Source organism: Acipenser ruthenus, chromosome 40 (genome assembly GCF_902713425.1).
Source record: "Acipenser ruthenus chromosome 40, fAciRut3.2 maternal haplotype, whole genome shotgun sequence".
Taxonomy (NCBI): Eukaryota; Metazoa; Chordata; class Actinopteri; order Acipenseriformes; family Acipenseridae; genus Acipenser; species Acipenser ruthenus.
Window position 1 is genome coordinate 8,497,706 of NC_081228.1, and position 27,809 is coordinate 8,525,514.

Here is a 27,809-nt window from a genome sequence, read left to right on the forward strand (position 1 = left end):
ACGGTGAGAAACACTACTTATTATTCTTGTTATTATTTTTACCTCCTCTCTCTCTCCCGTTCTTTCGCCCTGAACACCCAACCCCGAGTGACAGAAATGTGCATCTATATATACTGTTGTGCTGGGATTCAATTACTAATTAATTACTCACTTGAATCCCAGCACGTGAATTAGTTAAGTGTACTCCCGTGACCACACATTACATTTTACCAGCACGTGAAGTGATTTGTGCCCTCCTCGTGCCTAAATATAAATCTACATTTTTAAATACACGTGAAACACAGACCCGTTTATATCCCGTGTACCAATCTCTATACACCAACATTAACACACGCACGCAACATACAACATATAACACACAAATGCACACAGGGGCGGGGCACATTGCCACAACACACCTTTTCCTCAAAATAGGCTCACCCTAATGGGATGTGAGGATGAAATGGTAAAATATTGTGCTGCTCTTAACAATGTTCTGAAGTCTATTTTTCCCAGGGTAAAAGCCGCCCTACCCGAACCGAAGGAAGGGGCGCTCCACAAGCTCCTGCCAGGGGACTGGGTGATCATCAAAGACCTCCGCCGGAGGCATTGGCATCAACAACGCTGGACAGGTCAGTTCCAGGTGCTCCTGACAACGCAGACAGCAGTGAAAGTCGCTGAACGATCAACGTGGGTCCACGCCAGCCATTGCAGAAAAGTGCCCTATAGCCCGAAGGGAGATGTATCGCCCCCTGGAACAACGTAGACGGCTCGGATGGCCTTGAGACAGTCAGCTTTGGACCCCCAGAGTCCTGACTGTTATTTTTCTTGGCAGCATATTAACTGTGTTTCTCATGTGGCTCTTAACTGAACTTAAAGATAATAAAAAAAGAGCCAGATATTACAAACCACAGCTACGCTGAAAATCGCACAGGACTCAGAACAAAAAGAACATTGCACACATGGAGTGCAGAGCATGATCGAAAACATGCGGACAACGGTTGGTGGGCAATGCTCAGTCATACTGTACGGAACTCTTTGAACATTACTGACACTGGTTTATATATGATGTAGTGATATTGTTGTTGTTTTTGCTTATCATAACCTGCGTGAAAAAGTTATGTACTAAAACTGTTGACACTGTTTTAAACATGCCCCTGCTTACTAATGATGACCAGTGTAATGATTCAAATGATGACCCTTTCAACAAAATGGTTAAGATAGTGGGGAAAATCTGCAAGCGGGATACGTTGGGTCGTCACTTCGTTTATATTATACTATATGTTAAAATTTGTAAATCTCGCTTTAACTTGTACTATTGTGTGTGTTTGAATCCATTTTCTGAATAAGGTTGAGAATTAGTCTCAAAAGGGAGGGAATGTAATAGAAAAGTTGCAGAAAATAGGAGTGAAAAGTACTGGCATTTTGTACTCTTATAACCTTGCTCGCATAACCTTGTATGCTTTGCCTAAGATAAAGTTTGTTACAAGGAACCGCAAGATGACTACACTGCAACTTCGGCTGTGAAGATAACAGGATGAGCCAGACTTATTTCTTTGTACGTATATACCCAAACCACCAATCCTTTTCATCTGCTTGCTTAGTTTTATGCCACGTATGCATAGTTATAAGTTGTTTCTCTTATATGCTAATACCTGAATCATCATTGGCTAAATCTCTGCCTTGCTGACAGTTTTAAGGTATATAAGAAACTGATCTAACTCTGTATGTTGAAACACTGCTCGATAATTATCTAGCACCCTGTGCATTGAGAGTGTTTTCAGTTTGCAAACTTAAGAAATAAAGGCCTGTGTGTTTGGAACTCGCAGTCTCTCTTCCTTTTATATAGAATTCCAAGACACCTTTCTGGTTTCATTCATTCAATCAATCTATGTATCAATCTATGTATCTATCGCTCGCTCTATCTATCTATCTATCTATCTATCTATCTATCTATCTATCTATCTATCTTTTGATTTATAAATGTCAATATTATTTATTTTATTAATCACGATCTAACTTGATTTATAATTATAAACATATATATATTTTTCTTTTCTCTTTCTATATATATTTTGATTTCTAAAAATAAAAATAATTTTTTACCTCTTTCCTTCTCTCTATCCATCCATCTATTAGCCATACCATTACAAAAAAGGTATTTTTATCTAAAAATAAATATTATTTTTTACCTCTTTCCTTCTCTCTATCCATCCATCTATTAGCCATGCCATTACAAAAAAAAGTCTTCTTATCTTCTCCGTTTCACATGATTAATGTTGTCATTGAAGCTAAATTAATCAGAATAACAGGACCAGAGGGAGACACAAAAGAGATATGCTCCAGGAGCCGGTTCTTCAAAACTTGTAATCTGGATCGTTTTGATCCATTTGTTCAGAAAATGTCACTGCTGGATTATCCATATATGAATAATTGCGATTAAAAAGTCCAGCATTTTAAAAAGTAATCTCGATCACAAAATATAGGATTACAAATCCAGATAATTTGTATCCAGATTACAAATTTTGAAAAAGCAGCTCCCGGTGAGCCTCCAACTCACAACCGCAGCATCCTGCCGTATAAGTACCACACACAAAACAAGTGCACCACATGGAGCACCGTGAGGAGATCTCAGAAAAATTGAGGGAAGCTGTCAAAACAAAATAACCTTACTGTCCACCAAGTCCTGGGACAGTTTTGTAGACCTTCAGTTTAGCACACCGAGCAGCTGGCAAGTGTGGGGCATTGCGGCTTAGATGGTTAAAGCACCTGCCTTGTAAACAGGAGATCCTGGGTTTGAATCAAATTAATCCAAAAACACACACTTAAACATTTACAACTCTGGCGGAACTCAAACCCGCAACCTTTGCATCACACTACACAGCCAGTCTAAAAGTCCAACACACTATCCATTGCGCCACAGAGCCCTGCACTGTTGTAACTGGCACGGCAAAGTTGAGGTAAAAAAACACACACATTTCAGGATGGAAAGCAAAGCACACAGCTTACCCTGGAAATCAAAGGGGCCAGTTGCATAAAGCAAGAACTCAATGCCAACAGGGGATGTAGCTCAGTGGTAGAGCGCATGCTTTGCATGTATGAGGCCCCGGGTTCAATCCCCAGCATCTCCAGGTGGTATTTCTTTACCCCGTTCTTCCATGAAATCACAATTTTTTGTTTATTAAAAACTCTCTTCCATCACCCAGCCCTTTCTGGTTTCATTCATTCAATCTATCTATCTATCTTTTGATTTATAAATGTCAATATTATTTATTTTATTAATCACTATCTAACTTTTGATTCATAATTATAAACATATATATATATATTTTTCTCTATCTATATTTTGATTTCTAAAAATAAATATTATTTTTTACCTCTTTCCTTCTCTCTACCCATCCATCTATTAGCCATACCATTACAAAAAAGGTCTTTTTATCTAAAAATAAATATTATTATTTTTAACTTTCTCCTTCTCTCTATCCATCCATCTATTAGCCATGCCATTACAAAAAAAAAGTCTTCTTATCTTCTCCGTTTCACATGATTAATGTTGTCATTGAAGCTAAATTAATCAGAATAACAGGACCAGAGGGAGACACAAAAGAGATATGCTCCAGGAGCCGCTTCTTCAAAACTTGTAATCTGGATCGTTTTGATCCATTTGTTCAGAAAATGTCACTGCTGGATAATCCATATTATGAATAATTGCGATTAAAAAGTCCAGCATTTTAAAAAGTAATCTCGATCACAAAATATAGGATTACAAATCCAGATAATTTGTATCCAGATTACAAGTTTTGAAAAAGCAGCTCCCGGTGAGCCTCCAACTCACAACCGCAGCATCCTGCCGTATAAGTACCACACACAAAACAAGTGCACCACATGGAGCACCGTGAGGAGATCTCAGAAAAATTGAGGGAAGCTGTCAAAACAAAATAACCTTACTGTCCACCAAGTCCTGGGACAGTTTTGTAGACCTTCAGTTTAGCACACCGAGCAGCTGGCAAGTGTGGGGCATTGCGGCTTAGATGGTTAAAGCACCTGCCTTGTAAACAGGAGATCCTGGGTTTGAATCAAATTAATCCAAAAACACACACTTAAACATTTACAACTCTGGCGGAACTCAAACCCGCAACCTTTGCATCACACTACACAGCCAGTCTAAAAGTCCAGCACACTATACATTGCGCCACAGAGCCCTGCACTGTTGTAACTGGCACAGCAAAGTTGAGGTAAGAAAACACACACATTTCAGGATGGAAAGCAAAGCACACAGCTTACCCTGGAAATCAAAGGGGCCAGTTGAACAAAGCAAGGACTCAATGCCAACAGGGGATGTAGCTCAGTGGTAGAGCGCATGCTTTGCATGTATGAGGCCCCGGGATCAATCCCCGGCATCTCCAGGTGGTATTTCTTTACCCCGTTCTTCCATGAAATCACAATTTGTTGTTTATTAAAAACTCTCTTCCATCACCCAGCCCTTTCTGGTTTCATTCATTCAATCAATCTATCCAGCTTTTGATTTATAAATGTCAATATTATTTATTTTATTAATCACTATCTAACTTTTGATTTATAATTATAAACATATATATATATATATTTTTATTTTCTCTATCTATATTTTGATTTCTAAAAATAAATATTATTTTTTACCTCTTTCCTTCTCTCTATCCATCCATCTATTAGCCATACCATTACAAAAAAGGTCTTTTTATCTAAAAATAAATATTATTATTTTTAACTTTCTCCTTCTCTCTATCCATCCATCTATTAGCCATGCCATTACAAAAAAAAAAGTCTTCTTATCTTCTCCGTTTCACATGATTAATGTTGTCATTGAAGCTAAATTAATCAGAATAACAGGACCAGAGGGAGATACAAAAGAGATATGCTCCAGGAGACGGTTCTTCAAAACTTGTAATCTGGATCGTTTTGATCCATTTGTTCAGAAAATGTCACTGCTGGATTATCCATATTATGAATAATTGCGATTAAAAAGTCCACCATTTTAAAAAGTAATCTCGATCACAAAATATAGGATTACAAATCCAGATAATTTGTATCCAGATTACAAGATTTGAAAAAGCAGCTCCCGGTGAGCCTCCAACTCACAACCGCAGCATCCTGCCGTATAAGTACCACACACAAAACAAGTGCACCACATGGAGCACCGTGAGGAGATCTCAGAAAAATTGAGGGAAGCTGTCAAAACAAAATAACCTTACTGTCCACCAAGTCCTGGGACAGTTTTGTAGACCTTCAGTTTAGCACACCGAGCAGCTGGCAAGTGTGGGGCATTGCGGCTTAGATGGTTAAAGCACCTGCCTTGTAAACAGGAGATCCTGGGTTTCAATCAAATTAATCCAAAAAAACACACATAAACATTTACAACTCTGGCGGAACTCAAACCCGCAACCTTTGCATCACACTACACAGCCAGTCTAAAAGTCCAGCACACTATCCATTGCGCCACAGAGCCCTGCACTGTTGTAACTGGCACGGCAAAGTTGAGGTAAGAAAACACACACATTTCAGGATGGAAAGCAAAGCACACAGCTTACTCTGGAAATCAAAGGGGCCAGTTGCACAAAGCAAGGACTCAATGCCAACAGGGGATGTAGCTCAGTGGTAGAGCGCATGCTTTGCATGTATGAGGCCCCGGGATCAATCCCCGGCATCTCCAGGTAGTATTTCTTTACCCAGTTCTTCCATGAAATCACAATTTGTTGTTTATTAAAAACTCTCTTCCATCACCCAGCCCTTTCTGGTTTCATTCATTCAATTAATCTATCTTTAGATTTATAAATGTCAATATTATTTATTTTATTAATCACTATCTAACTTTTGATTCATAATTATAAACATATATATATATTTTTTTTTTCTCTATCTATATTTTGATTTCTAAAAATAAATATTATTTTTTACCTCTTTCCTTCTCTCTATCCATCCATCTATTAGCCATACCATTACAAAAAAGGTATTTTTATCTAAAAATAAATATTATTATTTTTAACTTTCTCCTTCTCTCTATCCATCCATCTATTAGCCATGCCATTACAAAAAAAAGTCTTCTTATCTTCTCCGTTTCACATGATTAATGTTGTCATTGAAGCTAAATTAATCAGAATAACAGGACCAGAGGGAGACACAAAAGAGATATGCTCCAGGAGCCGCTTCTTCAAAACTTGTAATCTGGATCGTTTTGATCCATTTGTTCAGAAAATGTCACTGCTGGATTATCCATATTATGAATAATTGCGATTAAAAAGTCCAGCATTTTAAAAAGTAATCTCGATCACAAAATATAGGATTAGAAATCCAGATAATTTGTATCCAGATTACAAATTTTGAAAAAGCAGCTCCCGGTGAGCCTCCAACTCACAACCGCAGCATCCTGCCGTATAAGTACCACACACAAAACAAGTGCACCACATGGAGCACCGTGAGGAGATCTCAGAAAAATTGAGGGAAGTTGTCAAAACAAAATAACCTTACTGTCCACCAAGTCCTGGGACAGTTTTGTAGACCTTCAGTTTAGCACACCGAGCAGCTGGCAAGTGTGGGGCATTGCGGCTTAGATGGTTAAAGCACCTGCCTTGTAATCAGGAGATCCTGGGTTTGAATCAAATTAATCCAAAAACACACACTTAAACATTTACAACTCTGGCGGAACTCAAACCCGCAACCTTTGCATCACACTACACAGCCAGTCTAAAAGTCCAGCACACTATCCATTGCGCCACAGAGCCCTGCACTGTTGTAACTGGCACGGCAAAGTTGAGGTAAGAAAACACACACATTTCAGGATGGAAAGCAAAGCACACAGCTTACCCTGGAAATCAAAGGGGCCAGTTGCACAAAGCAAGGACTCAATGCCAACAGGGGATGTAGCTCAGTGGTAGAGTGCATGCTTTGCATGTATGAGGCCCCGGGTTCAATCCCCGGCATCTCCAGGTGGTATTTCTTTACCCAGTTCTTCCATGAAATCACAATTTGTTTTTTATTAAAAACTCTCTTCCATCACCCAGCCCTTTCTGGTTTCATTCATTCAATCTATCTATCTGTCTTTTGATTTATAAATGTCAATATTATTTATTTTATTAATCACTATCTAACTTTTGATTTATAATTATAAACATATATATATATATATATATTTTTTCTCTATCTATATTTTGATTTCTAAAAATAAATATTATTTTTTACCTCTTTCCTTCTCTCTATCCATCCATCTATTTGCCATACCATTACAAAAAAGGTATTTTTATCTAAAAATAAATATTATTATTTTAACTTTCTCCTTCTCTCTATCCATCCATCTATTAGCCATGCCATTACAAAAAAAAAAGTCTTCTTATCTTCTCCGTTTCACATGATTAATGTTGTCATTGAAGCTAAATTAATCAGAATAACAGGACCAGAGGGAGACACAAAAGAGATATGCTCCAGGAGCCGCTTCTTCAAAACTTGTAATCTGGATCGTTTTGATCCATTTGTTCAGAAAATGTCACTGCTGGATTATCCATATTATGAATAATTGCGATTAAAAAGTCCAGCATTTTAAAAAGTAATCTCGATCACAAAATATAGGATTACAAATCCAGATAATTTGTATCCCGATTACAAGTTTTGAAAAAGCAGCTCCCGGTGAGCCTCCAACTCACAACCGCAGCATCCTGCCGTATAAGTACCACACACAAAACAAGTGCACCACATGGAGCACCGTGAGGAGATCTCAGAAAAATTGAGGGAAGCTGTCAAAACAAAATAACCTTACTGTCCACCAAGTCCTGGGACAGTTTTGTAGACCTTCAGTTTAGCACACCGAGCAGCTGGCAAGTGTGGGGCATTGCGGCTTAGATGGTTAAAGCACCTGCCTTGTAGACAGGAGATCCTGGGTTTGAATCAAATTAATCCAAAAACACACACTTAAACATTTACAACTCTGGCGGAACTCAAACCCGCAACCTTTGCATCACACTACACAGCCAGTCTAAAAGTCCAGCACACTATCCATTGCGCCACAGAGCCCTGCACTGTTGTAACTGGCACGGCAAAGTTGAGGTAAAAAAACACACACATTTCAGGATGGAAAGAAAAGCACACAGCTTACCCTGGAAATCAAAGGGGCCAGTTGCACAAAGCAAGGACTCAATGCCAACAGGGGATGTAGCTCAGTGGTAGAGCGCATGCTTTGCATGTATGAGGCCCCGGGTTCAATCCCCGGCATCTCCAGGTGGTATTTCTTTACCCCGTTCTTCCATGAAATCACAATTTGTTGTTTATTAAAAATTCTCTTCCATCACCCAGCCCTTTCTGGTTTCATTCATTCAATCAATCTATCTATCTTTTGATTTATAAATGTCAATATTATTTATTTTATTAATCACTATCTAACTTTTGATTCATAATTATAAACATATATATATATTTTTTTTTTCTCTATCTATATTTTGATTTCTAAAAATAAATATTATTTTTTACCTCTTTCCTTCTCTCTATCCATCCATCTATTAGCCATACCATTACAAAAAAGGTCTTTTTATCTAAAAATAAATATTATTATTTTTAACTTTCTCCTTCTCTCTATCCATCCATCTATTAGCCATGCCATTACAAAAAAAAAGTCTTCTTATCTTCTCCGTTTCACATGATTAATGTTGTCATTGAAGCTAAATTAATCAAAATAACAGGACCAGAGGGAGAAACAAAAGAGATATGCTCCAGGAGCCGCTTCTTCAAAACTTGTAATCTGGATCGTTTTGATCCATTTGTTCAGAAAATGTCACTGCTGGATTATCCATATTATGAATAATTGCGATTAAAAAGTCCAGCATTTTAAAAAGTAATCTCGATCACAAAATATAGGATTACAAATCCAGATAATTTGTATCCAGATTACAAGTTTTGAAAAAGCAGCTCCCGGTGAGCCTCCAACTCACAACCGCAGCATCCTGCCGTATAAGTACCACACACAAAACAAGTGCACCACATGGAGCACCGTGAGGAGATCTCAGAAAAATTGAGGGAAGCTGTCAAAACAAAATAACCTTACTGTCCACCAAGTCCTGGGACAGTTTTGTAGACCTTCAGTTTAGCACACCGAGCAGCTGGCAAGTGTGGGGCATTGCGGCTTAGATGGTTAAAGCACCTGCCTTGTAAACAGGAGATCCTGGGTTTCAATCAAATTAATCCAAAAAAACACACATAAACATTTACAACTCTGGCGGAACTCAAACCCGCAACCTTTGCATCACACTACACAGCCAATCTAAAAGTCCAGCACACTATCCATTGCGCCACAGAGCCCTGCACTGTTGTAACTGGCACGGCAAAGTTGAGGTAAGAAAACACACACATTTCAGGATGGAAAGCAAAGCACACAGCTTACTCTGGAAATCAAAGGGGCCAGTTGCACAAAGCAAGGACTCAATGCCAACAGGGGATGTAGCTCAGTGGTAGAGCGCATGCTTTGCATGTATGAGGCCCCGGGTTCAATCCCTGGCATCTCCAGGTGGTATTTCTTTACCCCGTTCTTCCATGAAATCACAATTTGTTGTTTATTAAAAACTCTCTTCCATCACCCAGCCCTTTCTGGTTTCATTCATTCAATTAATCTATCTTTAGATTTATAAATGTCAATATTATTTATTTTATTAATCACTATCTAACTTTTGATTCATAATTATAAACATATATATATATATTTTTTTCTCTATCTATATTTTGATTTCTAAAAATAAATATTATTTTTTACCTCTTTCCTTCTCTCTATCCATCCATCTATTAGCCATACCATTACAAAAAAGGTCTTTTTATCTAAAAATAAATATTATTATTTTTAACTTTCTCCTTCTCTCTATCCATCCATCTATTAGCATGCCATTACAAAAAAAAAAAGTCTTCTTATCTTCTCCGTTTCACATGATTAATGTTGTCATTGAAGCTAAATTAATCAGAATAACAGGACCAGAGGGAGACACAAAAGAGATATGCTCCAGGAGCCGCTTCTTCAAAACTTGTAATCTGGATCGTTTTGATCCATTTGTTCAGAAAATGTCACTGCTGGATTATCCATATTATGAATAATTGCGATTAAAAAGTCCAGCATTTTAAAAAGTAATCTCGATCACAAAATATAGGATTAGAAATCCAGATAATTTGTATCCAGATTACAAATTTTGAAAAAGCAGCTCCCGGTGAGCCTCCAACTCACAACCGCAGCATCCTGCCGTATAAGTACCACACACAAAACAAGTGCACCACATGGAGCACCGTGAGGAGATCTCAGAAAAATTGAGGGAAGTTGTCAAAACAAAATAACCTTACTGTCCACCAAGTCCTGGGACAGTTTTGTAGACCTTCAGTTTAGCACACCGAGCAGCTGGCAAGTGTGGGGCATTGCGGCTTAGATGGTTAAAGCACCTGCCTTGTAAACAGGAGATCCTGGGTTTGAATCAAATTAATCCAAAAACACACACTTAAACATTTACAACTCTGGCGGAACTCAAACCCGCAACCTTTGCATCACACTACACTGCCAGTCTAAAAGTCCAGCACACTATCCATTGCGCCACAGAGCCCTGCACTGTTGTAACTGGCACGGCAAAGTTGAGGTAAGAAAACACACACATTTCAGGATGGAAAGCAAAGCACACATCTTACCCTGGAAATCAAAGGGGCCAGTTGCACAAAGCAAGGACTCAATGCCAACAGGGGATGTAGCTCAGTGGTAGAGTGCATGCTTTGCATGTATGAGGCCCCGGGTTCAATCCCCGGCATCTCCAGGTGGTATTTCTTTACCCAGTTCTTCCATGAAATCACAATTTGTTTTTTATTAAAAACTCTCTTCCATCACCCAGCCCTTTCTGGTTTCATTCATTCAATCTATCTATCTGTCTTTTGATTTATAAATGTCAATATTATTTATTTTATTAATCACTATCTAACTTTTGATTTATAATTATAAACATATATATATATATATTTTTTTTCTCTATCTATATTTTGATTTCTAAAAATAAATATTATTTTTTACCTCTTTCCTTCTCTCTATCCATCCATCTATTTGCCATACCATTACAAAAAAGGTATTTTTATCTAAAAATAAATATTATTATTTTAACTTTCTCCTTCTCTCTATCCATCCATCTATTAGCCATGCCATTACAAAAAAAAAAGTCTTCTTATCTTCTCCGTTTCACATGATTAATGTTGTCATTGAAGCTAAATTAATCAGAATAACAGGACCAGAGGGAGACACAAAAGAGATATGCTCCAGGAGCCGCTTCTTCAAAACTTGTAATCTGGATCGTTTTGATCCATTTGTTCAGAAAATGTCACTGCTGGATTATCCATATTATGAATAATTGCGATTAAAAAGTCCAGCATTTTAAAAAGTAATCTCGATCACAAAATATAGGATTACAAATCCAGATAATTTGTATCCCGATTACAAGTTTTGAAAAAGCAGCTCCCGGTGAGCCTCCAACTCACAACCGCAGCATCCTGCCGTATAAGTACCACACACAAAACAAGTGCACCACATGGAGCACCGTGAGGAGATCTCAGAAAAATTGAGGGAAGCTGTCAAAACAAAATAACCTTACTGTCCACCAAGTCCTGGGACAGTTTTGTAGACCTTCAGTTTAGCACACCGAGCAGCTGGCAAGTGTGGGGCATTGCGGCTTAGATGGTTAAAGCACCTGCCTTGTAGACAGGAGATCCTGGGTTTGAATCAAATTAATCCAAAAACACACACTTAAACATTTACAACTCTGGCGGAACTCAAACCCGCAACCTTTGCATCACACTACACAGCCAGTCTAAAAGTCCAGCACACTATCCATTGCGCCACAGAGCCCTGCACTGTTGTAACTGGCACGGCAAAGTTGAGGTAAAAAAACACACACATTTCAGGATGGAAAGAAAAGCACACAGCTTACCCTGGAAATCAAAGGGGCCAGTTGCACAAAGCAAGGACTCAATGCCAACAGGGGATGTAGCTCAGTGGTAGAGCGCATGCTTTGCATGTATGAGGCCCCGGGTTCAATCCCCGGCATCTCCAGGTGGTATTTCTTTACCCCGTTCTTCCATGAAATCACAATTTGTTGTTTATTAAAAACTCTCTTCCATCACCCAGCCCTTTCTGGTTTCATTCATTCAATTAATCTATCTTTAGATTTATAAATGTCAATATTATTTATTTTATTAATCACTATCTAACTTTTGATTCATAATTATAAACATATATATATATATTTTTTTCTCTATCTATATTTTGATTTCTAAAAATAAATATTATTTTTTACCTCTTTCCTTCTCTCTATCCATCCATCTATTAGCCATACCATTACAAAAAAGGTCTTTTTATCTCAAAATAAATATTATTATTTTTAACTTTCTCCTTCTCTCTATCCATCCATCTATTAGCCATGCCATTACAAAAAAATAGTCTTCTTATCTTCTCCGTTTCACATGATTAATGTTGTCATTGAAGTTAAATTAATCAGAATAACAGGACCAGAGGGAGACACAAAAGAGATATGCTCCAGGAGCCGCTTCTTCAAAACTTGTAATCTGGATCGTTTTGATCCATTTGTTCAGAAAATGTCACTGCTGGATTATCCATATTATGAATAATTGCGATTAAAAAGTCCAGCATTTTAAAAAGTAATCTCGATCACAAAATATAGGATTACAAATCCAGATAATTTGTATCCAGAATACAAGTTTTGAAAAAGCAGCTCCCGGTGAGCCTCCAACTCACAACCGCAGCATCCTGCCGTATAAGTACCACACACAAAACAAGTGCACCACATGGAGCACCGTGAGGAGATCTCAGAAAAATTGAGGGAAGCTGTCAAAACAAAATAACCTTACTGTCCACCAAGTCCTGGGACAGTTTTGTAGACCTTCAGTTTAGCACACCGAGCAGCTGGCAAGTGTGGGGCATTGCGTCTTAGATGGTTAAAACACCTGCCTTGTAAACAGGAGATCCTGGGTTTGAATCAAATTAATCCAAAAAAACACTCGTAAACATTTACAACTCTGGCGGAACTCAAACCCGCAACCTTTGCATCACACTACACAGCCAGTCTAAAAGTCCAGCACACTATACATTGCGCCACAGAGCCCTGCACTGTTGTAACTGGCACGGCAAAGTTGAGGTAAGAAAACACACACATTTCAGGATGGAAAGCAAAGCACACAGCTTACCCTGGAAATCAAAGGGGCCAGTTGCACAAAGCAAGGACTCATTGCCAACAGGGGATGTAGCTCAGTGGTAGAGCGCATGCTTTGCATGTATGAGGCCCCGGGTTCAATCCCCGGCATCTCCAGGTGGTATTTCTTTACCCCGTTCTTCCATGAAATCACAATTTGTTGTTTATTAAAAACTCTCTTCCATCACCCAGCCCTTTCTGGTTTCATTCATTCAATCAATCTATCTATCTTTTGATTTATAAATGTCAATATTATTTATTTTATTAATCACTATCTAACTTTTGATTTATAATTATAAACATATATATATACATATATATATATATATATATATATATTTCTCTATCTATATTTTGATTTCTAAAAATAAATATTATTTTTTACCTCTTTCCTTCTCTCTATCCATCCATCTATTTGCCATACCATTACAAAAAAGGTATTTTTATCTAAAAATAAATATTATTATTTTTAACTTTCTCCTTCTCTCTATCCATCCATCTATTAGCCATGCCATTACAAAAAAAAAGTCTTCTTATCTTCTCCGTTTCACATGATTAATGTTGTCATTGAAGCTAAATTAATCAGAATAACAAAAGAGATATGCTCCAGGAGCCGGTTCTTCAAAACTTGTAATCTGAATCGTTTTGATCCATTTGTTCAGAAAATGTCACTGCTGGATTATCCATATTATGAATAATTGCGATTAAAAAGTCCAGCATTTTAAAAAGTAATCTCGATCACAAAATATAGGATTACAAATCCAGATAATTTGTATCCAGATTACAAGTTTTGAAAAAGCAGCTCCCGGTGAGCCTCCAACTCACAACCGCAGCATCCTGCCGTATAAGTACCACACACAAAACAAGTGCACCACATGGAGCACCGTGAAGAGATCTCAGAAAAATTGAGGGAAGCTGTCAAAACAAAATAACCTTACTGTCCACCAAGTCCTGGGACAGTTTTGTAGACCTTCAGTTTAGCACACCGAGCAGCTGGCAAGTGTGGGGCATTGCGGCTTAGATGGTTAAAGCACCTGCCTTGTAGACAGGAGATCCTGGGTTTGAATCAAATTAATCCAATAACACACACTTAAACATTTACAACTCTGGCGGAACTCAAACCCGCAACCTTTGCATCACACTACACAGCCAGTCTAAAAGTCCAGCACACTATCCATTGCGCCACAGAGCCCTGCACTGTTGTAACTGGCACAGCAAAGTTGAGGTAAGAAAACACACACATTTCAGGATGGAAAGCAAAGCACACAGCTTACCCTGGAAATCAAAGGGGCCAGTTGCACAAAGCAAGGACTCAATGCCAACAGGGGATGTAGCTCAGTGGTAGAGCGCATGATTTGCATGTATGAGGCCCCGGGTTCAATCCCCAGCATCTCCAGGTGGTATTTCTTTACCCCGTTCTTCCATGAAATCACAATTTGTTGTTTATTAAAAACTCTCTTCCATCACCCAGCCCTTTCTGGTTTCATTCATTCAATCAATCTATCCAGCTTTTGATTTATAAATGTCAATATTATTTATTTTATTAATCACTATCTAACTTTTGATTTATAATTATAAACATATATATATATATTTTTTTCTCTATCTATATTTTGATTTCTAAAAATAAATATTATTTTTTACCTCTTTCCTTCTCTCTATCCATCCATCTATTAGCCATACCATTACAAAAAAGGTATTTTTATCTAAAAATAAATATTATTATTTTTAACTTTCTCCTTCTCTCTATCCATCCATCTATTAGCCATGCCATTACAAAAAAAAAGCCTTCTTATCTTCTCCGTTTCACATGATTAATGTTGTCATTGAAGCTAAATTAATCAGAATAACAGGACCAGAGGGAGACACAAAAGAGATATGCTCCAGGAGCCGCTTCTTCAAAACTTGTAATCTGGATCGTTTTGATCCATTTGTTCAGAAAATGTCACTGCTGGATTATCCATATTATGAATAATTGCGATTAAAAAGTCCAGCATTTTAAAAAGTAATCTCGATCACAAAATATAGGATTACAAATCCAGATAATTTGTATCCAGAATACAAGTTTTGAAAAAGCAGCTCCCGGTGAGCCTCCAACTCACAACCGCAGCATCCTGCCGTATAAGTACCACACACAAAACAAGTGCACCACATGGAGCACCGTGAGGAGATCTCAGAAAAATTGAGGGAAGCTGTCAAAACAAAATAACCTTACTGTCCACCAAGTCCTGGGACAGTTTTGTAGACCTTCAGTTTAGCACACCGAGCAGCTGGCAAGTGTGGGGCATTGCGTCTTAGATGGTTAAAACACCTGCCTTGTAAACAGGAGATCCTGGGTTTGAATCAAATTAATCCAAAAAAACACTCGTAAACATTTACAACTCTGGCGGAACTCAAACCCGCAACCTTTGCATCACACTACACAGCCAGTCTAAAAGTCCAGCACACTATACATTGCGCCACAGAGCCCTGCACTGTTGTAACTGGCACGGCAAAGTTGAGGTAAGAAAACACACACATTTCAGGATGGAAAGCAAAGCACACAGCTTACCCTGGAAATCAAAGGGGCCAGTTGCACAAAGCAAGGACTCATTGCCAACAGGGGATGTAGCTCAGTGGTAGAGCGCATGCTTTGCATGTATGAGGCCCCGGGTTCAATCCCCGGCATCTCCAGGTGGTATTTCTTTACCCCGTTCTTCCATGAAATCACAATTTGTTGTTTATTAAAAACTCTCTTCCATCACCCAGCCCTTTCTGGTTTCATTCATTCAATCAATCTATCTATCTTTTGATTTATAAATGTCAATATTATTTATTTTATTAATCACTATCTAACTTTTGATTTATAATTATAAACATATATATATATACATATATATATATATATATATATATATATTTCTCTATCTATATTTTGATTTCTAAAAATAAATATTATTTTTTACCTCTTTCCTTCTCTCTATCCATCCATCTATTTGCCATACCATTACAAAAAAGGTATTTTTATCTAAAAATAAATATTATTATTTTTAACTTTCTCCTTCTCTCTATCCATCCATCTATTAGCCATGCCATTACAAAAAAAAAGTCTTCTTATCTTCTCCGTTTCACATGATTAATGTTGTCATTGAAGCTAAATTAATCAGAATAACAAAAGAGATATGCTCCAGGAGCCGGTTCTTCAAAACTTGTAATCTGAATCGTTTTGATCCATTTGTTCAGAAAATGTCACTGCTGGATTATCCATATTATGAATAATTGCGATTAAAAAGTCCAGCATTTTAAAAAGTAATCTCGATCACAAAATATAGGATTACAAATCCAGATAATTTGTATCCAGATTACAAGTTTTGAAAAAGCAGCTCCCGGTGAGCCTCCAACTCACAACCGCAGCATCCTGCCGTATAAGTACCACACACAAAACAAGTGCACCACATGGAGCACCGTGAAGAGATCTCAGAAAAATTGAGGGAAGCTGTCAAAACAAAATAACCTTACTGTCCACCAAGTCCTGGGACAGTTTTGTAGACCTTCAGTTTAGCACACCGAGCAGCTGGCAAGTGTGGGGCATTGCGGCTTAGATGGTTAAAGCACCTGCCTTGTAGACAGGAGATCCTGGGTTTGAATCAAATTAATCCAATAACACACACTTAAACATTTACAACTCTGGCGGAACTCAAACCCGCAACCTTTGCATCACACTACACAGCCAGTCTAAAAGTCCAGCACACTATCCATTGCGCCACAGAGCCCTGCACTGTTGTAACTGGCACAGCAAAGTTGAGGTAAGAAAACACACACATTTCAGGATGGAAAGCAAAGCACACAGCTTACCCTGGAAATCAAAGGGGCCAGTTGCACAAAGCAAGGACTCAATGCCAACAGGGGATGTAGCTCAGTGGTAGAGCGCATGCTTTGCATGTATGAGGCCCCGGGATCAATCCCCGGCATCTCCAGGTGGTATTTCTTTACCCCGTTCTTCCATGAAATCACAATTTGTTGTTTATTAAAAACTCTCTTCCATCACCCAGCCCTTTCTGGTTTCATTCATTCAATCAATCTATCCAGCTTTTGATTTATAAATGTCAATATTATTTATTTTATTAATCACTATCTAACTTTTGATTTATAATTATAAACATATATATATATATTTTTTTCTCTATCTATATTTTGATTTCTAAAAATAAATATTATTTTTTACCTCTTTCCTTCTCTCTATCCATCCATCTATTAGCCATACCATTACAAAAAAGGTATTTTTATCTAAAAATAAATATTATTATTTTTAACTTTCTCCTTCTCTCTATCCATCCATCTATTAGCCATGCCATTACAAAAAAAAAGCCTTCTTATCTTCTCCGTTTCACATGATTAATGTTGTCATTGAAGCTAAATTAATCAGAATAACAGGACCAGAGGGAGACACAAAAGAGATATGCTCCAGGAGCCGGTTCTTCAAAACTTGTAATCTGGATCGTTTTGATCCATTTGTTCAGAAAATGTCACTGCTGGATTATCCATATTATGAATAATTGCGATTAAAAAGTCCAGCATTTTAAAAAGTAATCTCGATCACAAAATATAGGATTACAAATCCAGATAATTTGTATCCAGATTACAAGTTTTGAAAAAGCAGCTCCCGGTGAGCCTCCAACTCACAACCGCAGCATCCTGCCGTATAAGTACCACACACAAAACAAGTGCACCACATGGAACACCGTGAGGAGATCTCAGAAAAATTGAGGGAAGCTGTCAAAACAAAATAACCTTACTGTCCACCAAGTCCTGGGACAGTTTTGTAGACCTTCAGTTTAGCACACCGAGCAGCTGGCAAGTGTGGGGCATTGCGGCTTAGATGGTTAAAGCACCTGCCTTGTAAACAGGAGATCCTGGGTTTCAATCAAATTAATCCAAAAAAACACACATAAACATTTACAACTCTGGTGGAATTCAAACCCGCAACCTTTGCATCACACTACACAGCCAGTCTAAAAGTCCAGCACACTATCCATTGTGCCACAGAGCCCTGCACTGTTGTAACTGGCACGGCAAAGTTGAGGTAAGAAAACACACACATTTCAGGATGGAAAGCAAAGCACACAGCTTACTCTGGAAATCAAAGGGGCCAGTTGCACAAAGCAAGGACTCAATGCCAACAGGGGATGTAGCTCAGTGGTAGCGCGCATGATTTGCATGTATGAGGCCCCGGGTTCAATCCCCAGCATCTCCAGGTGGTATTTCTTTACCCCGTTCTTCCATGAAATCACAATTTGTTGTTTATTAAAAACTCTCTTCCATCACCCAGCCCTTTCTGGTTTCATTCATTCAATCAATCTATTTATCTATCAACTTTTGATTTATAAATGTCAATATTATTTATTTTATTAATCACTATCTAACTTTTGATTTATAATTATAAACATATATATATATATATATATATATATATATATATATATATATATATATATATATATATATATTTTCTCTATCTATATTTTGATTTCTATAAATAAATATTATTTTTTACCTCTTTCCTTCTCTCTATCCATCCATCTATTAGCCATACCATTACAAAAAAGGTCTTTTTATCTAAAAATAAATATTATTATTTTTAATTTTCTCCTTCTCTCTATCCATCCATCTATTAGCCATGCCATTACAAAAAAAAAGTCTTCTTATCTTCTCCGTTTCACATGATTAATGTTGTCATTGAAGCTAAATTAATCAGAATAACAGGACCAGAGGGAGACACAAAAGAGATATGCTCCAGGAGCCGGTTCTTCAAAACTTGTAATCTGGATCGTTTTGATCCATTTGTTCAGAAAATGTCACTGCTGGATTATCCATATTATGAATAATTGCGATTAAAATGCCCAGCATTTTAAAAAGTAATCTCGATCACAAAATATAGGATTACAAATCCAGATAATTTGTATCCAGATTACAAGTTTTGAAAAAGCAGCTCCCGGTGAGCCTCCAACTCACAACCGCAGCATCCTGCCGTATAAGTACTACACACAAAACAAGTGCACCACATGGAGCACCGTGAGGAGATCTCAGAAAAATTGAGGGAAGCTGTCAAAACAAAATAACCTTACTGTCCACCAAGTCCTGGGACAGTTTTGTAGACCTTCAGTTTAGCACACCGAGCAGCTGGCAAGTGTGGGGCATTGCGGCTTAGATGGTTAAAGCACCTGCCTTGTAAACAGGAGATCCTGGGTTTGAATCAAATTAATCCAAAAAAACACACGTAAACATTTACAACTCTGGCGGAACTCAAACCCGCAACCTTTGCATCACACTACACAGCCAGTCTAAAAGTCCAACACACTATCCATTGCGCCACAGAGCCCTGCACTGTTGTAACTGGCACAGCAAAGTTGAGGTAAGAAAACACACACATTTCAGGATGGAAAGCAAAGCACACAGCTTACCCTGGAAATCAAAGGGGCCAGTTGCACAAAGCAAGGACTCAAAGCCAACAGGGGATGTAGCTCAGTGGTAGAGCGCATGTTTTGCATGTATGAGGCCCCGGGTTCAATCCCCGGCATCTCCAGGTGGTATTTCTTTACCCCATTCTTCCATGAAATCACAATTTGTTGTTTATTAAAAACTCTCTTCCATCACCCAGCCCTTTCTGGTTTCATTCATTCAATCTATCTATCTATCTATCTTTTGATTTATAAATGTCAATATTATTTATTTTATTAATCACTATCTAACTTTTGATTTATAATTATAAACATATATATATATATATTTTTTTTCTCTATCTATATTTTGATTTCTAAAAATAAATATTATTTTTTACCTCTTTCCTTCTCTCTATCCATCCATCTATTAGCCATACCATTACAAAAAAGGTATTTTTATCTAAAAATAAATATTATTATTTTTAACTTTCTCCTTCTCTCTATCCATCCATCTATTAGCCATGCCATTACAAAAAAAAAGTCTTCTTATCTTCTCCGTTTCACATGATTAATGTTGTCATTGAAGCTAAATTAATCAGAATAACAGGACCAGAGGGAGACACAAAAGAGATATGCTCCAGGAGCCGGTTCTTCAAAACTTGTAATCTGGATCGTTTTGATCCATTTGTTCAGAAAATGTCACTGCTGGATTATCCATATTATGAATAATTGCGATTAAAAAGTCCAGCATTTTAAAAAGTAATCTCGATCACAAAATATAGGATTACAAATCCAGATAATTTGTATCCAGATTACAAATTTTGAAAAAGCAGCTCCCGGTGAGCCTCCAACTCACAACCGCAGCATCCTGCCGTATAAGTACCACACACAAAACAAGTGCACCACATGGAGCACCGTGAGGAGATCTCAGAAAAATTGAGGGAAGCTGTCAAAACAAAATAACCTTACTGTCCACCAAGTCCTGGGACAGTTTTGTAGACCTTCAGTTTAGCACACCGAGCAGCTGGCAAGTGTGGGGCATTGCGGCTTAGATGGTTAAAGCACCTGCCTTGTAAACAGGAGATCCTGGGTTTGAAGCAAATTATTCCAAAAAAACACACGTAAACATTTACAACTCTGGCGGAACTCAAACCCGCAACCTTTGCATCACAATACACAGCCAGTCTAAAAGTCCAACACACTATCCATTGCGCCACAGAGCCCTGCACTGTTGTAACTGGCACAGCAAAGTTGAGGTAAGAAAACACACACATTTCAGGATGGAAAGCAAAGCACACAGCTTACCCTGGAAATCAAAGGGGCCAGTTGCACAAAGCAAGGACTCAAAGCCAACAGGGGATGTAGCTCAGTGGTAGAGCAAATGTTTTGCATGTATGAGGCCCCGGGTTCAATCCCCGGCATCTCCAGGTGGTATTTCTTTACCCCATTCTTCCATGAAATCACAATTTGTTGTTTATTAAAAACTCTCTTCCATCACCCAGCCCTTTCTGGTTTCATTCATTCAATCTATCTATCTATCTATCTTTTGATTTATAAATGTCAATATTATTTATTTTATTAATCACTATCTAACTTTTGATTTATAATTATAAACATATATATATATATATTTTTTTTCTCTATCTATATTTTGATTTCTAAAAATAAATATTATTTTTTACCTCTTTCCTTCTCTCTATCCATCCATCTATTAGCCATACCATTACAAAAAAGGTATTTTTATCTAAAAATAAATATTATTATTTTTAACTTTCTCCTTCTCTCTATCCATCCATCTATTAGCCATGCCATTACAAAAAAAAAGTCTTCTTATCTTCTCCGTTTCACATGATTAATGTTGTCATTGAAGCTAAATTAATCAGAATAACAGGACCAGAGGGAGACACAAAAGAGATATGCTCCAGGAGCCGGTTCTTCAAAACTTGTAATCTGGATCGTTTTGATCCATTTGTTCAGAAAATGTCACTGCTGGATTATCCATATTATGAATAATTGCGATTAAAAAGTCCAGCATTTTAAAAAGTAATCTCGATCACAAAATATAGGATTACAAATCCAGATAATTTGTATCCAGATTACAAATTTTGAAAAAGCAGCTCCCGGTGAGCCTCCAACTCACAACCGCAGCATCCTGCCGTATAAGTACCACACACAAAACAAGTGCACCACATGGAGCACCGTGAGGAGATCTCAGAAAAATTGAGGGAAGCTGTCAAAACAAAATAACCTTACTGTCCACCAAGTCCTGGGACAGTTTTGTAGACCTTCAGTTTAGCACACCGAGCAGCTGGCAAGTGTGGGGCATTGCGGCTTAGATGGTTAAAGCACCTGCCTTGTAAACAGGAGATCCTGGGTTTGAAGCAAATTATTCCAAAAAAACACACGTAAACATTTACAACTCTGGCGGAACTCAAACCCGCAACCTTTGCATCACAATACACAGCCAGTCTAAAAGTCCAACACACTATCCATTGCGCCACAGAGCCCTGCACTGTTGTAACTGTCACGGCAAAGTTGAGGTAAGAAAACACACACATTTCAGGATGGAAAGCAAAGCACACAGCTTACCCTGGAAATCAAAGGGGCCAGTTGCACAAAGCAAGGACTCAATGTCAACAGGGGATGTAGCTCAGTGGTAGAGCGCATGTTTTGCATGTATGAGGCCCCGGGTTCAATCCCCGGCATCTCCAGGTGGTATTTCTTTACCCCGTTCTTCCATGAAATCACAATTTGTTGTTTATTAAAAACTCTCTTCCATCACCCAGTCCTTTCTGGATTCATTCAATCAATCTATTTATCTATCTATCTTTTGATTTATAAATGTCAATATTATTTATTTTATTAATCACTATCTAACTTTTGATTTATAATTATAAACATACATATATATATATATATATATATATTTTTTCTCTATATATATTTTGATTTCTAAAAATAAATATTATTTTTTACCTCTTTCCTTCTCTCTATCCATCCATCTATTAGCCATGCCATTACAAAAAAAAAGTCTTCTTATCTTCTCCGTTTCACATGATTAATGTTGTCATTGAAGCTAAATTAATCAGAATAACAGGACCAGAGGGAGACACAAAAGAGATATGCTCCAGGAGCCGGTTCTTCAAAACTTGTAATCTGGATCGTTTTGATCCATTTGTTCAGAAAATGTCACTGCTGGATTATCCATATTATGAATAATTGCGATTAAAATGCCCAGCATTTTAAAAAGTAATCTCGATCACAAAATATAGGATTACAAATCCAGATAATTTGTATCCAGATTACAAGTTTTGAAAAAGCAGCTCCCGGTGAGCCTCCAACTCACAACCGCAGCATCCTGCCGTATAAGTACTACACACAAAACAAGTGCACCACATGGAGCACCGTGAGGAGATCTCAGAAAAATTGAGGGAAGCTGTCAAAACAAAATAACCTTACTGTCCACCAAGTCCTGGGACAGTTTTGTAGACCTTCAGTTTAGCACACCGAGCAGCTGGCAAGTGTGGGGCATTGCGGCTTAGATGGTTAAAGCACCTGCCTTGTAAACAGGAGATCCTGGGTTTGAATCAAATTAATCCAAAAAAACACACGTAAACATTTACAACTCTGGCGGAACTCAAACCCGCAACCTTTGCATCACACTACACAGCCAGTCTAAAAGTCCAACACACTATCCATTGCGCCACAGAGCCCTGCACTGTTGTAACTGGCACAGCAAAGTTGAGGTAAGAAAACACACACATTTCAGGATGGAAAGCAAAGCACACAGCTTACCCTGGAAATCAAAGGGGCCAGTTGCACAAAGCAAGGACTAAAAGCCAACAGGGGATGTAGCTCAGTGGTAGAGAGCATGTTTTGCATGTATGAGGCCCCGGGTTCAATCCCCGGCATCTCCAGGTGGTATTTCTTTACCCCATTCTTCCATTAAATCAGAATTTGTTGTTTATTAAAAACTCTCTTCCATCACCCAGCCCTTTCTGGTTTCATTCATTCAATCTATCTATCTATCTAACTTTTGATTTATAAATGTCAATATTATTTATTTTTATTAATCACTATCTAAGTTTTGATTTATAATTATAAACATATATATATATATATTTTTTTTTTCTCTATCTATATTTTGATTTCTAAAAATAAATTTTATTTTTTACCTCTTTCCTTCTCTCTATCCATCCATCTATTAACCATACCATTACAAAAAAGGTATTTTTATCTAAAAATAAATATTATTATTTTTAACTTTCTCCTTCTCTCTATCCATCCATCTATTAGCCATGCCATTACAAAAAAAAAGTCTTCTTTTCTTCTCCGTTTCACATGATTAATGTTGTCATTGAAGCTAAATTAATCAGAATACAGGACCAGAGGGAGACACAAAAGAGATATGCTCCAGGAGCCGGTTCTTCAAAACTTGTGATCTGGATCGTTTTGATCCATTTGTTCAGAAAATGTCACTGCTGGATTATCCATATTATGAATAATTGCGATTAAAAAGTCCAGCATTTTAAAAAGTAATCTCGATCACAAAATATAGGATTACAAATCCAGATAATTTGTATCCAGATTACAAGTTTTGAAAAAGCAGCTCCCGGTGAGCCTCCAACTCACAACCGCAGCATCCTGCCGTATAAGTACCACACACAAAACAAGTGCACCACATGGAGCACCGTGAGGAGATCTCAGAAAAATTGAGGGAAGCTGTCAAAACAAAATAACCTTACTGTCCACCAAGTCCTGGGACAGTTTTGTAGACCTTCAGTTTAGCACACCGAGCAGCTGGCAAGTGTGGGGCATTGCGGCTTAGATGGTTAAAGCACCTGCCTTGTAAACAGGAGATCCTGGGTTTGAATCAAATTAATCCAAAAAAACACACGTAAACATTTACAACTCTGGCGGAACTCAAACCCGCAACCTTTGCATCACACTACACAGCCAGTCTAAAAGTCCAACACACTATCCATTGCGCCACAGAGCCCTGCACTGTTGTAACTGGCACGGCAAAGTTGAGGTAAGAAAACACACACATTTCAGGATGGAAAGCAAAGCACACAGCTTACCCTGGAAATCAAAGGGGCCAGTTGCACAAAGCAAAGACTCAAAGCCAACAGGGGATGTAGCTCAGTGGTAGAGCGTATGCTTTGCATGTGTGAGGGCCCCGGGTTCAATCTCCGGCATCTCCAGGTGGTATTTCTTTACCCCGTTCTTCCATGAAATCACAATTTGTTGTTTATTAAAAACTCTCTTCCATCACCCAGCCCTTTCTGGTTTCATTCATTCAATCAATCTATCTATCTTTTGAGTTGTAAATGTCAATATTATTTATTTTATTAATCACTATCTAACTTTTGATTTATAATTATAAACATATATATATTTTTTTTCTCTATCTATATTTTGATTTCTAAAAATAAATATTATTTTTTACCTCTTTCCTTCTCTCTATCCATCCATCTATTAGCCATGCCATTACAAAAAAAAGTCTTCTTATCTTCTCCGTTTCACATGATTAATGTTGTCATTGAAGCTAAATTAATCAGAATAACAGGACCAGAGGGAGACACAAAAGAGATATGCTCCAGGAGCCGGTTCTTCAAAACTTGTAATCTGGATCGTTTTGATCCATTTGTTCAGAAAATGTCACTGCTGGATTATCCATATTATGAATAATTGCGATTAAAAAGTCCAGCATTTTAAAAAGTAATCTCGATCACAAAATATAGGATTACAAATCCAGATAATTTGTATCCAGATTACAAGTTTTGAAAAAGCAGCTCCCGGTGAGCCTCCAACTCACAACCGCAGCATCCTGCCGTATAAGTACCACACACAAAACTAGTGCACCACATGGAGCACCGTGAGGAGATCTCAGAAAAATTGAGGGAAGCTGTCAAAACAAAATAACCTTACTGTCCACCAAGTCCTGGGACAGTTTTGTAGACCTTCAGTTTAGGACACCGAGCAGCTGGCAAGTGTGGGGCATTGCGGCTTAGATGGTTAAAACACCTGCCTTGTAAACAGGAGATCCTGGGTTTGAATCAAATTAATCCAAAAAAACACACGTAAACATTTACAACTCTGGCGGAACTCAAACCCGCAACCTTTGCATCACACTACACAGCCAGTCTAAAAGTCCAGCACACTATACATTGCACCACAGAGCCCTGCCCTGTTGTAACTGGCACGGCAAATTTGAGGTAAGAAAACACACACATTTCAGGATGGAAAGCAAAGCACACAGCTTACCCTGGAAATCAAAGGGGCCAGTTGCACAAAGCAAGGATTCAAAGCCAACAGGGGATGTAGCTCAGTGGTAGAGCGCATGTTTTGCATGTATGAGGCCCCGGGTTCAATCCCCGGCATCTCCAGGTGGTATTTCATTACCCCGTTCTTCCATGAAATCACAATTTGTTGTTTATTAAGAACTCTTTTCCATCACCCAGCCCTTTCTGGTTTCATTCATTCAATCAATCTATCTATCTTTTGATTTATAAATGTCAATATTATTTATTTTATTAATCACTATCTAACTTTTGATTTATAATTATAAACATACATATATATATATATTTTTTTCTCTATATATATTTTGATTTCTAAAAATAAATATTATTTTTTACCTCTTTCCTTCTCTCTATCCATCCATCTATTAGCCATGCCATTACAAAAAAAGTCTTCTTATCTTCTCCGTTTCACATGATTAATGTTGTCATTGAAGCTAAATTAATCAGAATAACAGGACCAGAGGGAGACACAAAAGAGATATGCTCCAGGAGCCGGTTCTTCAAAACTTCTAATCTGGATCGTTTTGATCCATTTGTTCAGAAAATGTCACTGCTGGATTATCCATATTATGAATAATTGCGATTTAAAAGTCCAGCATTTTAAAAAGTAATCTCGATGACAAAATATAGGATTACAAATCCAGATAATTTGTATCCAGATTACAAATTTTGAAAAAGCAGCTCCCGGTGAGCCTCCAACTCACAACCGCAGCATCCTGCCGTATAAGTACCACACACAAAACAAGTGCACCACATGGAGCACCGTGAGGAGATCTCAGAAAAATTGAGGGAAGCTGTCAAAACAAAATAACCTTACTGTCCACCAAGTCCTGGGACAGTTTTGTAGACCTTCAGTTTAGCACACCGAGCAGCTGGCACACGTAAACATTTACAACTCTGGCGGAACTCAAACCTGCAACCTTTGCATCACACTACACAGCCAGTCTAAAAGTCCAGCACTCTATCCATTGCGCCACAGAGCCCTGCACTGTTGTAACTGGCACAGCAAAGTTGAGGTAAGAAAACACACACATTTCAGGATGGAAAGCAAAGCACACAGCTTACCCTGGAAATCAAAGGGGCCAGTTGCACAAAGCAAGGACTCAATACCAACAGGGGTTGTAGCTCAGTGGTAGAGTGCATGCTTTGCATGTATGAGGCCCCGGGTTCAATCCCCGGCATCTCCAGGTGGTATTTCTTTAACCCGTTCTTCCATGAAATCACAATTTGTTGTTTATTAAAAACTCTCTTCCATCACCCATACCTTTCTGGTTTCATTCATTCAATCAATCTATCTATCTTTTGATTTATAAATGTCAATATTATTTATTTTATTAATCACTATCTAACTTTTGATTTATAATTATAAACATATATATATATATATATATATATATATATATATATATATATATATATATATATATATATATATATATATATATATATATATATATATATATATATTATTATTATTTATTTCTTAGCAGACGCCCTTATCCAGGGCGACTTACAATCGTAAGCAAAAACATTTCAAGCGTTACAATACAAGTAATACAATAAGAGCAAGAAATACAATAACTTTTGTTCAAGTAAAGTACAAGTTTGACAAACCACAATTCAATAATACAGCAGGTAATAGTGATAGTTACATCAGGATATGATTAAATAGTGATAGTTACATCAGGATGTGATTAAATACAAAGTACTACAGGTTAAAAACTTGGCAGATTACAGTATTCTGAAGTACAGGATTAAATGCAGTAAAATAGGGGCTGATAAGATTAAAATAAAGCACATTTACATGAAGGGTGATAGTGTCCCAGGATACAGAGTAGTTCTACAGGTGCTCTTTGAAGAGGTGAGTCTTAAGG

General features: G+C 37.7%; 19 non-coding genes across 19 annotated transcripts; all 19 read left to right on the forward strand.

Moving 5' to 3' along the window:
* Nucleotides 1-3,038: 3,038 nt before the first annotated feature.
* trnaa-ugc (transfer RNA alanine (anticodon UGC)) lies at nt 3,039-3,110 on the forward strand. Its single transcript has one exon. It is a non-coding gene; the product is annotated as a tRNA-Ala (tRNA).
* A 1,203-nt stretch (nt 3,111-4,313) lies between these two features.
* On the forward strand, nt 4,314-4,385 carry trnaa-ugc (transfer RNA alanine (anticodon UGC)). Its single transcript has one exon. It is a non-coding gene; the product is annotated as a tRNA-Ala (tRNA).
* A 1,211-nt stretch (nt 4,386-5,596) lies between these two features.
* On the forward strand, nt 5,597-5,668 carry trnaa-ugc (transfer RNA alanine (anticodon UGC)). The gene has a single exon. It is a non-coding gene; the product is annotated as a tRNA-Ala (tRNA).
* A 1,201-nt stretch (nt 5,669-6,869) lies between these two features.
* On the forward strand, nt 6,870-6,941 carry trnaa-ugc (transfer RNA alanine (anticodon UGC)). Its single transcript has one exon. It is a non-coding gene; the product is annotated as a tRNA-Ala (tRNA).
* Nucleotides 6,942-8,151: 1,210 nt separating this feature from the next.
* Nucleotides 8,152-8,223, forward strand: trnaa-ugc (transfer RNA alanine (anticodon UGC)). Its single transcript has one exon. It is a non-coding gene; the product is annotated as a tRNA-Ala (tRNA).
* Nucleotides 8,224-9,429: 1,206 nt separating this feature from the next.
* On the forward strand, nt 9,430-9,501 carry trnaa-ugc (transfer RNA alanine (anticodon UGC)). The gene has a single exon. It is a non-coding gene; the product is annotated as a tRNA-Ala (tRNA).
* Nucleotides 9,502-10,703: 1,202 nt separating this feature from the next.
* On the forward strand, nt 10,704-10,775 carry trnaa-ugc (transfer RNA alanine (anticodon UGC)). Its single transcript has one exon. It is a non-coding gene; the product is annotated as a tRNA-Ala (tRNA).
* A 1,208-nt stretch (nt 10,776-11,983) lies between these two features.
* On the forward strand, nt 11,984-12,055 carry trnaa-ugc (transfer RNA alanine (anticodon UGC)). The gene has a single exon. It is a non-coding gene; the product is annotated as a tRNA-Ala (tRNA).
* A 1,201-nt stretch (nt 12,056-13,256) lies between these two features.
* Nucleotides 13,257-13,328, forward strand: trnaa-ugc (transfer RNA alanine (anticodon UGC)). The gene has a single exon. It is a non-coding gene; the product is annotated as a tRNA-Ala (tRNA).
* Nucleotides 13,329-14,535: 1,207 nt separating this feature from the next.
* trnaa-ugc (transfer RNA alanine (anticodon UGC)) lies at nt 14,536-14,607 on the forward strand. Its single transcript has one exon. It is a non-coding gene; the product is annotated as a tRNA-Ala (tRNA).
* Nucleotides 14,608-15,812: 1,205 nt separating this feature from the next.
* On the forward strand, nt 15,813-15,884 carry trnaa-ugc (transfer RNA alanine (anticodon UGC)). The gene has a single exon. It is a non-coding gene; the product is annotated as a tRNA-Ala (tRNA).
* Nucleotides 15,885-17,095: 1,211 nt separating this feature from the next.
* Nucleotides 17,096-17,167, forward strand: trnaa-ugc (transfer RNA alanine (anticodon UGC)). The gene has a single exon. It is a non-coding gene; the product is annotated as a tRNA-Ala (tRNA).
* Nucleotides 17,168-19,701: 2,534 nt separating this feature from the next.
* On the forward strand, nt 19,702-19,773 carry trnaa-ugc (transfer RNA alanine (anticodon UGC)). The gene has a single exon. It is a non-coding gene; the product is annotated as a tRNA-Ala (tRNA).
* A 1,212-nt stretch (nt 19,774-20,985) lies between these two features.
* Nucleotides 20,986-21,057, forward strand: trnaa-ugc (transfer RNA alanine (anticodon UGC)). Its single transcript has one exon. It is a non-coding gene; the product is annotated as a tRNA-Ala (tRNA).
* A 1,212-nt stretch (nt 21,058-22,269) lies between these two features.
* trnaa-ugc (transfer RNA alanine (anticodon UGC)) lies at nt 22,270-22,341 on the forward strand. Its single transcript has one exon. It is a non-coding gene; the product is annotated as a tRNA-Ala (tRNA).
* Nucleotides 22,342-23,475: 1,134 nt separating this feature from the next.
* trnaa-ugc (transfer RNA alanine (anticodon UGC)) lies at nt 23,476-23,547 on the forward strand. Its single transcript has one exon. It is a non-coding gene; the product is annotated as a tRNA-Ala (tRNA).
* Nucleotides 23,548-24,761: 1,214 nt separating this feature from the next.
* Nucleotides 24,762-24,834, forward strand: trnaa-ugc (transfer RNA alanine (anticodon UGC)). The gene has a single exon. It is a non-coding gene; the product is annotated as a tRNA-Ala (tRNA).
* A 1,113-nt stretch (nt 24,835-25,947) lies between these two features.
* On the forward strand, nt 25,948-26,019 carry trnaa-ugc (transfer RNA alanine (anticodon UGC)). The gene has a single exon. It is a non-coding gene; the product is annotated as a tRNA-Ala (tRNA).
* A 1,031-nt stretch (nt 26,020-27,050) lies between these two features.
* trnaa-ugc (transfer RNA alanine (anticodon UGC)) lies at nt 27,051-27,122 on the forward strand. The gene has a single exon. It is a non-coding gene; the product is annotated as a tRNA-Ala (tRNA).
* Nucleotides 27,123-27,809: the final 687 nt, after the last annotated feature.